This window comes from Myotis myotis, unplaced genomic scaffold (assembly GCF_014108235.1).
Source record: "Myotis myotis isolate mMyoMyo1 unplaced genomic scaffold, mMyoMyo1.p scaffold_m19_p_3, whole genome shotgun sequence".
Taxonomy (NCBI): domain Eukaryota; kingdom Metazoa; phylum Chordata; class Mammalia; order Chiroptera; family Vespertilionidae; genus Myotis; species Myotis myotis.
Genome location: NW_023416335.1, coordinates 156,499,591 through 156,510,947, shown reverse-complemented (window position 1 = coordinate 156,510,947; position 11,357 = coordinate 156,499,591). Strand labels below are relative to the sequence as shown.

Sequence of the window (11,357 nt, the reverse complement as noted above, 5' to 3'; positions counted from 1 at the left end):
GATTGATTGAGTGTCCCTGGCAAGCCAGGCTTGTGCTCTATCTGGTCAGCATCTAGCATCTGTGAATCTCAAGCCCCAGGTTATGTTACTCTTGACCTGTGGGCAAAAGGCATCAGTGGGCTCTGATGTAAGTAAGGACCTGGGACCAAAAAGGTAGAGGAAACATAGAGGGAATGACAATCAGGACCTTTTCAAAATATTACTTTATAGATCATACATTCAGTATTCCAAAAGTATTAATTAGGTTAGACGTTTGGGGAACAAGAGATAAATCAAGAGCGTGACCTTTCTTTCACAGTGTAAAATTTTTATATTTAGAATTAGTCAGCTGGACTCAGTTTAGATGATCCAAATTTTGTTGGCAACATCCAAAGCATCATAGTCAGGTGCCAGTCGAACATATGCCTTCTTCTCTCCAACAAGCCTGATCAGGGTGTTGACCTTGGCCACATCAATATCATAGAGCTTCTTCACAGCCTGTTTGATCTGGTGCTGGCTGGCCTTGACATTCACAGTGAACACAAGTGTATTGTTGTCTTCTGTCTTCTTCATGGTTGACTCGGTAGTGGGGGAATTTGATGATGGCATAGCGGTCAAGCTTGTTTCTCCTGGGTGCGCTCTTCCGAGGATATTTAGGCTGCCTCCGGAGCCTTGGTGTCTGTGGCCGTTGGAAGGTGGGTGACGTACAGATCTTCTTTTTTTTGTGTGGCTGTGGATGCCTTTCAGCACTGCTTTCTTTGCCTTCAAAGCCTTTGCTTTGGCTTTGGCTTTGGGAGGGGCAGGAGCTTCCTTCTTAGCTTTCGGCGCCATCTTCATAAAAAGGAAGAGCTTGACCTTTCAAAGATAAGTTGTGGAGGCAGCATGTATAAAATGTTTACATGGGGAAATAACTTGAAACATTGGACCACAAGTTCAACTTTCCTTTGGTCATGACTACCCACTCATGCATTATCCAAGTCCACACTCAATGACAGCTTGTCAGGTGTGTACCAAAATGTCTGTGCTCCCCCCAAACTGGTTCAACTTCCTCCTGCCTGAAGGGGAAAATATAAGGCCAGCTGGAAAAGGAGAAGGCAGAGGTCGTGGGGTGTTACATTAGGCACCTAGTCTCTTCCCCTTTCTCCCTTCTGCGTAGGTATAGAGCAGCCGTGGGCCAACTATGGCCTGCGGGCCGGATCCAGCCCGTTTGAAATGAATAAAACTAAAAAAAAAAGACCGTACCCTTTTATGTAATGATGTTTACTTTGAATTTATATTAATTCACACAAACACTCCATCCATGCTTTTGTTCCGGCCCTCCGGTCCTGTTTAAGAACCCATTGTGGCCCTCGAGTCAAAAAGTTTGCCCACCCCTGGTATAGAGTGTACTTGACCTATTCTCTCTGCTGACCCCCAACCCAAAGGGTCCCTAAGAGTATCACGTGGGGTTTGAAGGGTGATCCTAGAACATGAAGCTGGTGCCTACTTCTTGCCAGGAGCTCCTCTGAAGACTAGGCTGACAGATGTGCTCTCCTACCATTGGGTAAGAAGGAACCAAGGAACAGTGCAGCAGAGAGGGCTGAAGAGAGTGTTTGGGTCCCAGCACATGGCCTGCCAAGGATGCTTGACTTTTTCTGTGGGGCCCAGAACCTGCCTCAGAAGTGAGTGAGGCAGTTGCTGGGTTACAATCCTGCCCTTTCTCCAGGGTGTAGAGTCAAAGGGAAGGAGGAGAAGGAAGCTGGGAAAGAGACTTGAATGATATTAACTGAGACTAATTCCTGAAGTGAATTAAAAGACATTGCTGGGCTGGGCCAAGTGGATTGGACTAAATTTAGTTTCTTTGCAGTCAAGTGGAATGGAAGCTCATAAAAAAAAAAGTGTGTGCAGATATGAAAATAAAGGGAATGACATGTTTCCACATTGCTGATCTGTCATCATCCAATTCATACCGTTTATACTAGATTTGTTACGTCTACAGTGAGGCAGTTATTGAAAGCCAGGTTTTGTTGAAAAAAACAAACAAAAACACAACACCACACCTTTCTAAATTCCAAAGCTTCCTTTTAAAAAACAAAACCCCAAAATTTGGAGGGCTGAGCTTAGAGCTCAGGAGGAGTGGGTATGGGAGAGGAGAAGGGCAAAGGACTTAGCCTGTGGGCCTTGGTCCACCTTCTCCCATTCTCATTGAGAGTCTTTAGGGGATGGGGGTTAGAAGTAATTAGAGCACTTCAGGGAAATCCTGAATAGGAATCTTTCACGATCACTGGGAGTTGGGCTGCAGAGGAAGATGAGATCAGTTCTAGAAAACATATCCCTCCCCTCCCCCTGCCCCCCCCCCCCCCCCCCCCCGCCATTCATGCATTTGAGTCACAGAGTGGTAGACATATTACTACTGCTCACAAGCATGCAGTGGGCCTCCCGGAGGGAGGATTAGATGTCCCTACCCTATTGAACTCAGGCACAGCTGTGCAGCTTGCTTTGGCAAATGGAATGTGAGCAGAAATGGAGGGTGTCCCTTCCAATGTTTTTAACATTTCTGTCATGCTTTTTAAAAGAACTCTCCCTCTCAGCACAGTGGAAGCATGTATTGAAATGGAGCTTATGCCAGCATGGACTCTTGAGGGACTATGATGAGCAGACACTCCTTGTCAATTTCTCTTGAGCAAGAAATAAACTTTGACAGGCCATCGTCAATAGCAGGCACACTGCACTTCTCACACTAAGTGAAATTATGGGATGCAAAGTGACAGAATGTACTCAATTTTACAAAGCATGCCAGAGCAATGTAGCATTGAAGGTAAGGCCCACTTTGTTCAGATTGCTTATGGATAAAATGTGGCATCACTGCAACCCTAGTATTTAGTAGCTTGTGGGAAGGTTTATACTAATAACAGGAAACCCTAGTATTTGGTAGACTGTGGGCAGGATTGTACTAATAACAAAGAAAAGCAACAGACATGTTTTTAATAGTTAAACTATAATTACAGGTAATTAATGTAACATTTTTAATTAGAATGAAAGGGCAAGGTTAGCATATTATAAAATATTTAATGTGTTAAATGCAGACATGATATTCTTTCGTCATTTTGCAATTACTTATTCTGCATATAATAAGTAATTCGGTAATAGAGTCAGACTGAATTTTGGAGAAAAAGAAAGGCATCATTGCTTAACTCCTGGTGTCTAGGAAGGAGAGAGAATAAGCTATATTTAAAGAGACCTGTGAAAAAAGTTCATTTAAAAAATATGCCAGGATTCAGGCCTATTATTATTCTCCCAGGACACACACTTTGAAATGATATTTTCACACAAGGTAGAATCTGAAATTTGAATCCTTTCCTAGCCACAAAATCCTGAAAGTTCAGCTCTCACAGGAAATAATATTTAAATATTAAAAGTCCATGTCCGAGGCAGATATGACAAGAATAAAAATGATCCCATTTAAAGTGAGATCTCTGTCTTCTTTGTTTTTAAAACTGGGTTAAATTAGCATTTTTGTTCAGTCTTCCCGGCAAGAATACAAAGTAAATATGTTAAGTAGCAAAGAGTTGAGGACTATAATGTTCACATAGTCGAAATGAGTCTCCGGTTCACGGAAGGCCCTCCTTTTCATGGAAGCACAGGTTGTTATTTATAGGCTGTGGGGCCAAAACACCTGATCCATCAATCAAACTGGATGCTTAGTGCAGTGGAAAAAAATTAAAGAGATGATTAGCTGAAATCTTCACATTGCAACCAATTGTTTTGGTGTCAGAGAAGTGGTCTTATCACTGCTTATCCCTTTCTTCCATCTTTAGGACCTGTGTCTTACACATACATGCTGGCCACTGGGGGTCCTGAAGAGCTCCAGCCTTATTGGGTTACCCTTTCCTTAAATATTTCAATAAGATTAACCAGAGTCCCCACGTCCCATGTGTTAGAGTACCTGAGGAGCACAACGATAAATAGCCCCCTTTTCTTACTTAAGTTCTCAATAAGTGGAGAAAAATATACAAGAGAACCCTGGTTGGTGTGGCTCAGTTGGTTGGAGCATCATCCTGGGTACTGGAAAGTCACAGATTTGATTCCCAGTCAGGGCACATATCTAGGTTTTGGGTTTATTATGTTGAGGTATGATCCTTCTACTCCCACCTTGCTGAGAGCTTTTATCAAAAATGGGTGTTGAATTTTGTCAAATGCTTTTTCTGCATCAATTGATATGACCATGTGGTTTTTTTCTTTCAATTTGTTTATGTGATGTATCACGTTTATTGATTTGCGGATATTGTACCATCCTTGCATCCCTGGGATAAATCCTACTTGGTCATGGTGTATGATCTTTCTGATGTACTGCTGGATCCGATTTGCTAAGATTTTGTTGAGGATTTTGGCATCTATGTTCATGAGGGATATTGGCCTGTAATTCTCTTTCATTGTGTTGTCTTTACCTGGTTTTGGTATTAGGGTGATGCTGGCTTCATAGAATGAGCTTGGAAGTGTTCCTTCCTCTTGAATTTTTTGTAGTAGTCTGAGGAGGATAGGTTTTAGTTCTTCCTTGAATGTTTGGTAAAACTCCCCTGTGAAGCCGTCTGGTCCTGGGCTTTTGTTTGCTGGAAGCTTTTTGATGACTGCTTCAATTTCTTCCATAGTTATTGGCCTGTTGAGATTTTTAGATTCTTCCTGATTGAGTTTTGGAATGTTGTATTTTTCTAGGAATTTGTCCATTTCCTCCAGGTTGTCTAGTTTGTTGGAGTAGAGCTGTCCATAGTATTTTTTAACAATCATTTGTATTTCTGTGGGGTCTGTTGTTATTTCGCCTCTATCGTTTCTGATTTTGTTTATTTGGGTCCTCTCTCTTTGCTTCTTGGTGAGTCTGGCTAGAGGTTTGTCAATCTTGTTTATCCTTTCCAAGAACCAGCTCTTGGTTTCATTGATTTTATGTATTGTTTTTTTTGGTCTCTATGTCATTTCTGCTCTAATCTTTATTATCTCCTTCCTTCTGCTCACTCTGGGCTTTTCTTTTTGCTCTCTAATTCTTTGAGTTGTAGAGTTAGATGATTTACTACCATTTTTTCTTGTTTGTTGAGATAGGCCTGTAGAGCTATAAACTTCCCTCTCAGGACTGCTTTCATTGTGTCCCATAGGTTTTGGATTGTTGTGTTTTCATTGTCATTAGTTTCCAAGATGTTTCGAATTTCTTCTTTGATTTCATTGGTAACCCAATCAATATTTAATAGCATGCTATTCAGCTTCCAGGTGTTTGAGTATTTTGGGTTGTTTTTATTGTAGTTTATTTCTAATATTATGCCATTGTGGTCTGCGAAGACGCTTTTTATGATTTCAATTTTCTTGAATTTGGGGATACTTTGCTTGTGACCCAATATATGGTCTATTTTTGAATATGTCCTATGAGCATTTGAGTAGAATGTATATTCCCTGGCTTTCGGGTGAAGTGTTCTGAAGATGTCTATTAAGTCCATCTGATCTAGTGAGTCATTTAGGATTGCTGTATCTTTGCTGATTATTTGTCTAGAGGACTTATCCAGTGCTGTCAGTGGTGTATTAAAGTCCCCTACTATGATTGTATTGTTGTCGATGTCTCCTTTGATATCTTCCAGGAGTTTTTTTATGAATTTGGGTGCTCCTGCATTGGGTGCATATATGTTTACCAGGATTATATCTTCTTGTTGTATTGATCCCTTTAGTATTATGAAGTGGCCTTCCTTATCTCTTGTTACGGCCTTCACTTTGAGGTCTATTTTGTCTGATATAAGTATTGCTACCCCAGCTTTCTTTTCCTTTCCATTTGCCTGAAAGATATTTTCCCATCATTTCACTTTCAGTCTGTGTGAGTCCCTTCTAATGAGGTGGGTTTCTTGTAGACAGCAGATGTATGGGTCATGTTTTTTTATCCATTCAGCCACTCGATGTCTTTTGTTTGGAGCATTTAGTCCGTTTACGTTTAAAGTTATTATTGAAAGGTACTTGTTTGTAGGCATTTCTGTTTTTGTGTGGCTGTTTTCTTTCTGAGCTTTTTATTTCTTATTTTTATACCAGTCCCTTTAGCATTCCTTGCATTGCTGGCTTGGTGGTGATAAACTCCCTTAGCCTTTTTTTGTCTGTGAAGCTTCTTATTTCCCCTTCAAGTTTGAATGATAGCCTTGCTGGATAGAGTATTCTTGGATTCAGTCCTTTGCTTTGCATCACTTTGTAAATTTCCATCTCTGGCCTGATGTGTTTCTGTTGAGAAATCATTTGACAATCTAATGGGAGATCCCTTGTATGTAACTTTCCGTCTCTCTCTTGCAGCCTGTAAGACTCTCTCTTTGTCCTGAACATTTGCCATGGTAATTATGATGTGTCTTGGTGTGGGTCTTCCTGGGTTCACCTTGTTTGGGACTCTCTGGGCTTGTGTGACTTTTTTCTTCCCCACCTCAGGGAAGTTTTCTGATATTATTTCTTCTAATAGGCTTTCTAATCCTTGTTCATCCTTCTGTTGTTCTGGCACCCCTATTATTCGTATGTTGTTTCGTTTCATGTTGTCCCAAAGCTCCCTTAGGCTCTCCTCCTGTCTTTTCATTTTTTTCTCCAATTGCAGTACGTTTTGGGTGTGTTTTGCTTCCTTGTCTTCTAAATCACTAATTCGGTCCTCCGCTTCTCCTAGTCTACTGTTGATACTTTCAATGGAGTTTTTCATTGCAGCTATATCACTCTTCATTTCTTCTTGGGTCTTACTTAAGTTGTTGATTTTTTCATCTGTTTCTTCTAGCTTCTTCCATATGTTATCGATTTTTTCATCTGTTTCTTCTTGCTTCTTGCTGAGGTTGTCGATTTTTTCCTCCATCTGGTTTATGCACTCTAGGACCCTTATTCTGAATTCTTTTTCTGTCATGTTGCATGCCTCTGTATTACTTAGCTGCTTTTCTGGAGAGTCCTCCTTCTCTTTCCTTTGGGGGTTTCTTTGTCTACCCATGTTTGATCTCACTGACATATCTAGACGTTGAGTCGTTCAGTGGCTGCTCCCTTGGTGTCAGTGACTCCTTGGTCTGCGGTTGCTCTTCGGGTGTTGCGGTAGCAGCTCCTCTTCAGTTGGCAGCAACTCCTCTGGTGGGTGCTGTTCACAGCTGTGGTGGCTCTTCTGGCTGGTGGGGCGAGGTTTCACGTACAGCTGCTGTTCCTCAGCAGAGGGTGTGGTGCTCAGGAGGTTGCTGTTGCTTGGATCTGCTGTGTTGATTTAAAGGCACAAAATACAACACAACAAGGCACCACGTACCAGGCACTATACACAAATATATTCATGATATTAATAACCCCAAATAAAGGTGACCACCTGAATTAAGAGAATTAGGGGATAAGGAAGAAGGAAGAGAAAAAGAGAAAAGAGAAAAAAGAAAAGAAAATTAGGGACCAAAAAAAGGAGTGCAAAAATGAAATTGGGAAAAAGGAGGGGGGAAAGTAAAAGCGAGAAAAGAAAGGAAAAGAAAAAAAAAGAGCAAAAAGAGAGAATGAAGTGGAAGAGGGGAAGAGACTTTTTTATATGAGGAGAATACTCCTATAGAACAGCCATTAATCCCAACAAATTCCAGCAACAGCTCCCTGGAGATGAATGCAAACTAGAAACAACCAATAATATAACGATGAAAATAGAATGGAGAACACTAATCCCAAAATAAAATAAAGAGAAAATAAAATGGCACTTTAAAAAAAAATGGTAAAATGGTAGCAGTAATAATACTGGTGAATAATAAGAAGGTAGTAATTAAAAGGGTAAAATCAGGTGATGGAAAAAAGAAGAAAAAAAAAAAGAAGAAGAAGAGGAAAAGAAAAAAAAAAAGAAAAAAAGAAAAAAAATTGGTTTCTTAGTTAAAAGGTGAAAAAAGAAAAAAAAAATATTGCAGTAGTGAAGGTCCTTCGGTTCTTCTATTCTTCAGTGTGGCTCGCCTTAGACCTGCCAGGTATTCAGGAGAGTGTTGAGTTTCCCTGCGATACACTGTTCCTCTGTGTTGTAAACCACAGTCCTTATTTTAAAGCAAGCCGCATTTGTTTCCCAGACTGCCTTATTTTGTGTTTAGCAAAGAGTCAGTTTGTGGGTCAGCCTCTGGGTGGCAGTGTTCTGGGGTTGGCCTCTGAGGCTACAGGGCCTCTCTGTCCAGTGGAAGTTCACTGCCCAGAGCTGGCTGCGTAAGAGTTACCAGTGCTGTGTTGTTGCTGGGATTGAAAATCCCTCTATAGGCCAGACCCTGTTAACTCCCAGGGACTGATCAGGTTATTTTAATCCTTGATCTCCTATAGGGTGGAATCTGGGTGTGGCTGTGCTCCTTGCCTGGGGGCTGGGGGGAGGAGTCTCACTCTCCGGAGAGAATGGCTGCCTCAGTCCTGGGCTCAGGGATGTCTCAGCACTCAATTCGCTGCCACCTCTCCCGGCCCCCCTTCTCTCCTCAGTCTCTCCCCAGATTCCACTCCTCCGCACACTCTCCCTCTCTTCAGCACAGGTGAGTGTCTGTATCCGAAATGTCCCATGAACAGGGTTCAGTGAAAACAAACAAACAAACGCCGGCCGCGGAAACGGGGAAGGCTTGGTTTCTGTAAGCTTCTTCTCTTACCGGGACTGCATGGTCTGGTCAGCTCTTCAGGCTGCCCCCTTTAGGCTCAGTCCTCTGTGATCACAGACCGAGCTCTCAATTCCCCCGGCAGCGCCAGGAATCCCGCGGTTCTCCTTTCCCCTGTTAGGGGCTGTGCCTGTCCCAAGGGACGCGGCTGTCTGCCACGCGGTCTCCCTCCGACTCTCTGGGCTCAGAGGTCTGGCAAACTTTCCTGCCCAAATCCCTGGTTTTTTTTTTACCTTTCCAGGGGAGTTCTGCTCTTCCCGGCTGCAAACCGTCTCGCCAGCTGAGGAATTTCGCCAATTCGGGGTGGATGTTACTAGTTTCAGCTGCTCACTCCATTTGCTCAGGGACACGACCTGGGACTCGTCTGCCTATACCGCCGCCATCTTCCTCAATCTCCACATTTGCCTAGGTTTTGGATTTAAAACCTGGTCGGAGGGTGTACAGGAGGCAATGGATCCATACTTCTCCCACATTGATTTTTTTTTCTCTTTCTCTCCCTCCCTCTCTAAAATCGATAAAAAAAATACAAGTGACTATTATATCATGTGTCTATTCAACTGATTGCAGAAAAGGGCCAAAATTTCACCCAGAAAAAGAGAAGGCTCTGCAACATGTCCAGGTTGCTGTGTAAAGTGCTCAGCCATGTGACCCAGTGGATCTGATGGCGCTTGCAGTGGCTGTACAGGTTGAGATGTGTATAGAGCCTGCAGACCCCTACAGCTGAATTACATTGCCTATCTCTGTTAGAATTTGGAGCAACACTCGGCCATCCTTTGCAGATGGCTGTTCTTCTTTGAAAGACAGCTTATGGTTGCTACTGGGCTTTAAGTAGACACCCAACACTTAATCATGGGCCATCAAATGAACATGTGGTACCTAATATAAAGTGGGTGTTAGCTGGCCCACCAAACCATAAAGTTAAGCATGGAGTACAGCTTCAACAGGGCCTGAAGGCACAAGTAAGTTGAATGAGCAAGTGGCCCAGATGTTAATGGCCCTTACTTTTTATTTTTTCCATTTAAAAATTATTTTTATTTTTCAATTACAGTTTACATACATTATTATATTAGTTTTAGGTGTACTCCCCAGAGATTAGACATTACATAACTTACTAAATGATCATCCTGATAAATCTCACACCCATGTGACACTGTACATAGCTATTAGAATATTATTGACTATACTAGTGGCCCGGTGCATGAAATTTGTGCACATTAAAAGGGGATTAATTGGAGGAAATATTTTAATATTGCTATTTGCCCTTTCTCTGTAATAGAAGTGTCAGAGATGAAAGAAAATTAGTAAAATGTATATGAAAACCTTCCTCCTGTCTCCTGTCAAGCCCCGCTGGGTGGGGGATGTGGCGTGAGATTCCCCATTAAGCCCCGCAGTGTGGGGGGGGTGCAGCCTCAGGTCCCCTGTCACCGTGGTGGGGGCATGGCCTGAGGTCCCCTGGCCCAGCACGGAGGGGCAGCCTGAAGTCCCCTGGACCAGTACCAGGGCGGGGGGCACACCTTGAGGTCTCCTGTCAAACCCCACCGGGTGGGGGGCGCAGCCTCAGGGCCCCTGTCAAGCTCGTCCTGGTAGGGGGCACAGCCTTAAGGCCCCCATCAAGCTCTGCCTGGTAGGGGGCGCAGCCTCAGGTCCCCCGCCAAGCCCCTGCTGGGCAGGAGGCATGGCCTGAGGTCCCCTGTCAAGCCCCACCAGGTGGGGGGCGCAGCCTCAGGTCCCTGCTGATTGCTTGTTAAGGCTCATAATGGGAACTCAGCCTCCACTGTGGGTGTAGCCATCTTGTGTTACGGAAACCCCGCCTCCACTGTGGGTGCCACCATCTTTGTGATAGCATGACAGTCAATTTGCATATTCCATCTTTATTATATAGGATTCCTTTTTTAAATTTATTTTTTATTTTTTAAATTAAATCTTTATTGTTCAGATTATTACATTTGTTCCTCTTTTCCCCCCCCATAACTCCCCTCCTCCCAGTTCCCACCCCACCCTCCGCCCTCACTCCCCACCCACTGTCCTCATCCATAGGTACACGATTTTTGTCCAGTCTCTTCCCGCATCTCCCACACCCCTTCCCCCATCTCCCACACCCCTTCCCCCGCCAAGAATAGTCAGTCCATTCCCTTTCTATGTCCCTGATTCTATTATAATCACCAGTTCATTCTGTTCATCAGATTATTTATTCACTTGATTCTTAGATTCACTTGTTGATAGATGCATATTTGTTGTTTATAATTTGTATCTTTACCTTTTTCTTCCTCTTCCTCTTCTTAAAGGATACCTTTCAGCATTTCATATAATACTGGTTTGGTGGTGATGAACTCCTTTAGCTTTTTCTTATCTGTGAAGCTCTTTATCTGACCTTCAATTCTGAATGATAGCTTTGCTGGATAAAGTAATCTTGGTTGTAGGTTCTTGGTATTCATCACTTTGAATATTTCTTGCCACTCCCTTCTGGCCTGCAAAGTTTCTGTTGAGAAATCAGCTGACAGTCGTATGGGTATTCCCTTGTAGGTAACTGACTGTTTTTCTCTTGCTGCTTTTAAGATTCTCTCTTTGTCTTTTGCTCTTGGCATTTTAATTATGATGTGTCTTGGTGTGGTCCTCTTTGGAGTCCTTTTGTTTGGGGTTCTCTGTGCTTCCTGGACCTGTAAGTCTATTTCTTTCACCAGGTGGGGGAAGTTTTCTGTCATTATTTCTTCAAATAGGTTTTCAATATCTTGCTCTCTCTCATCTTCTGGCACCCCTATAATTCTGATGTTGGTATGCTTGAAGCTGTCC

At 42.9% G+C, this 11,357-nt stretch overlaps 1 pseudogene; it reads right to left on the bottom strand.

Moving 5' to 3' along the window:
* Positions 1-339: 339 nt before the first annotated feature.
* Positions 340-810, bottom strand: LOC118651164 (annotated as a pseudogene).
* Positions 811-11,357: the final 10,547 nt, after the last annotated feature.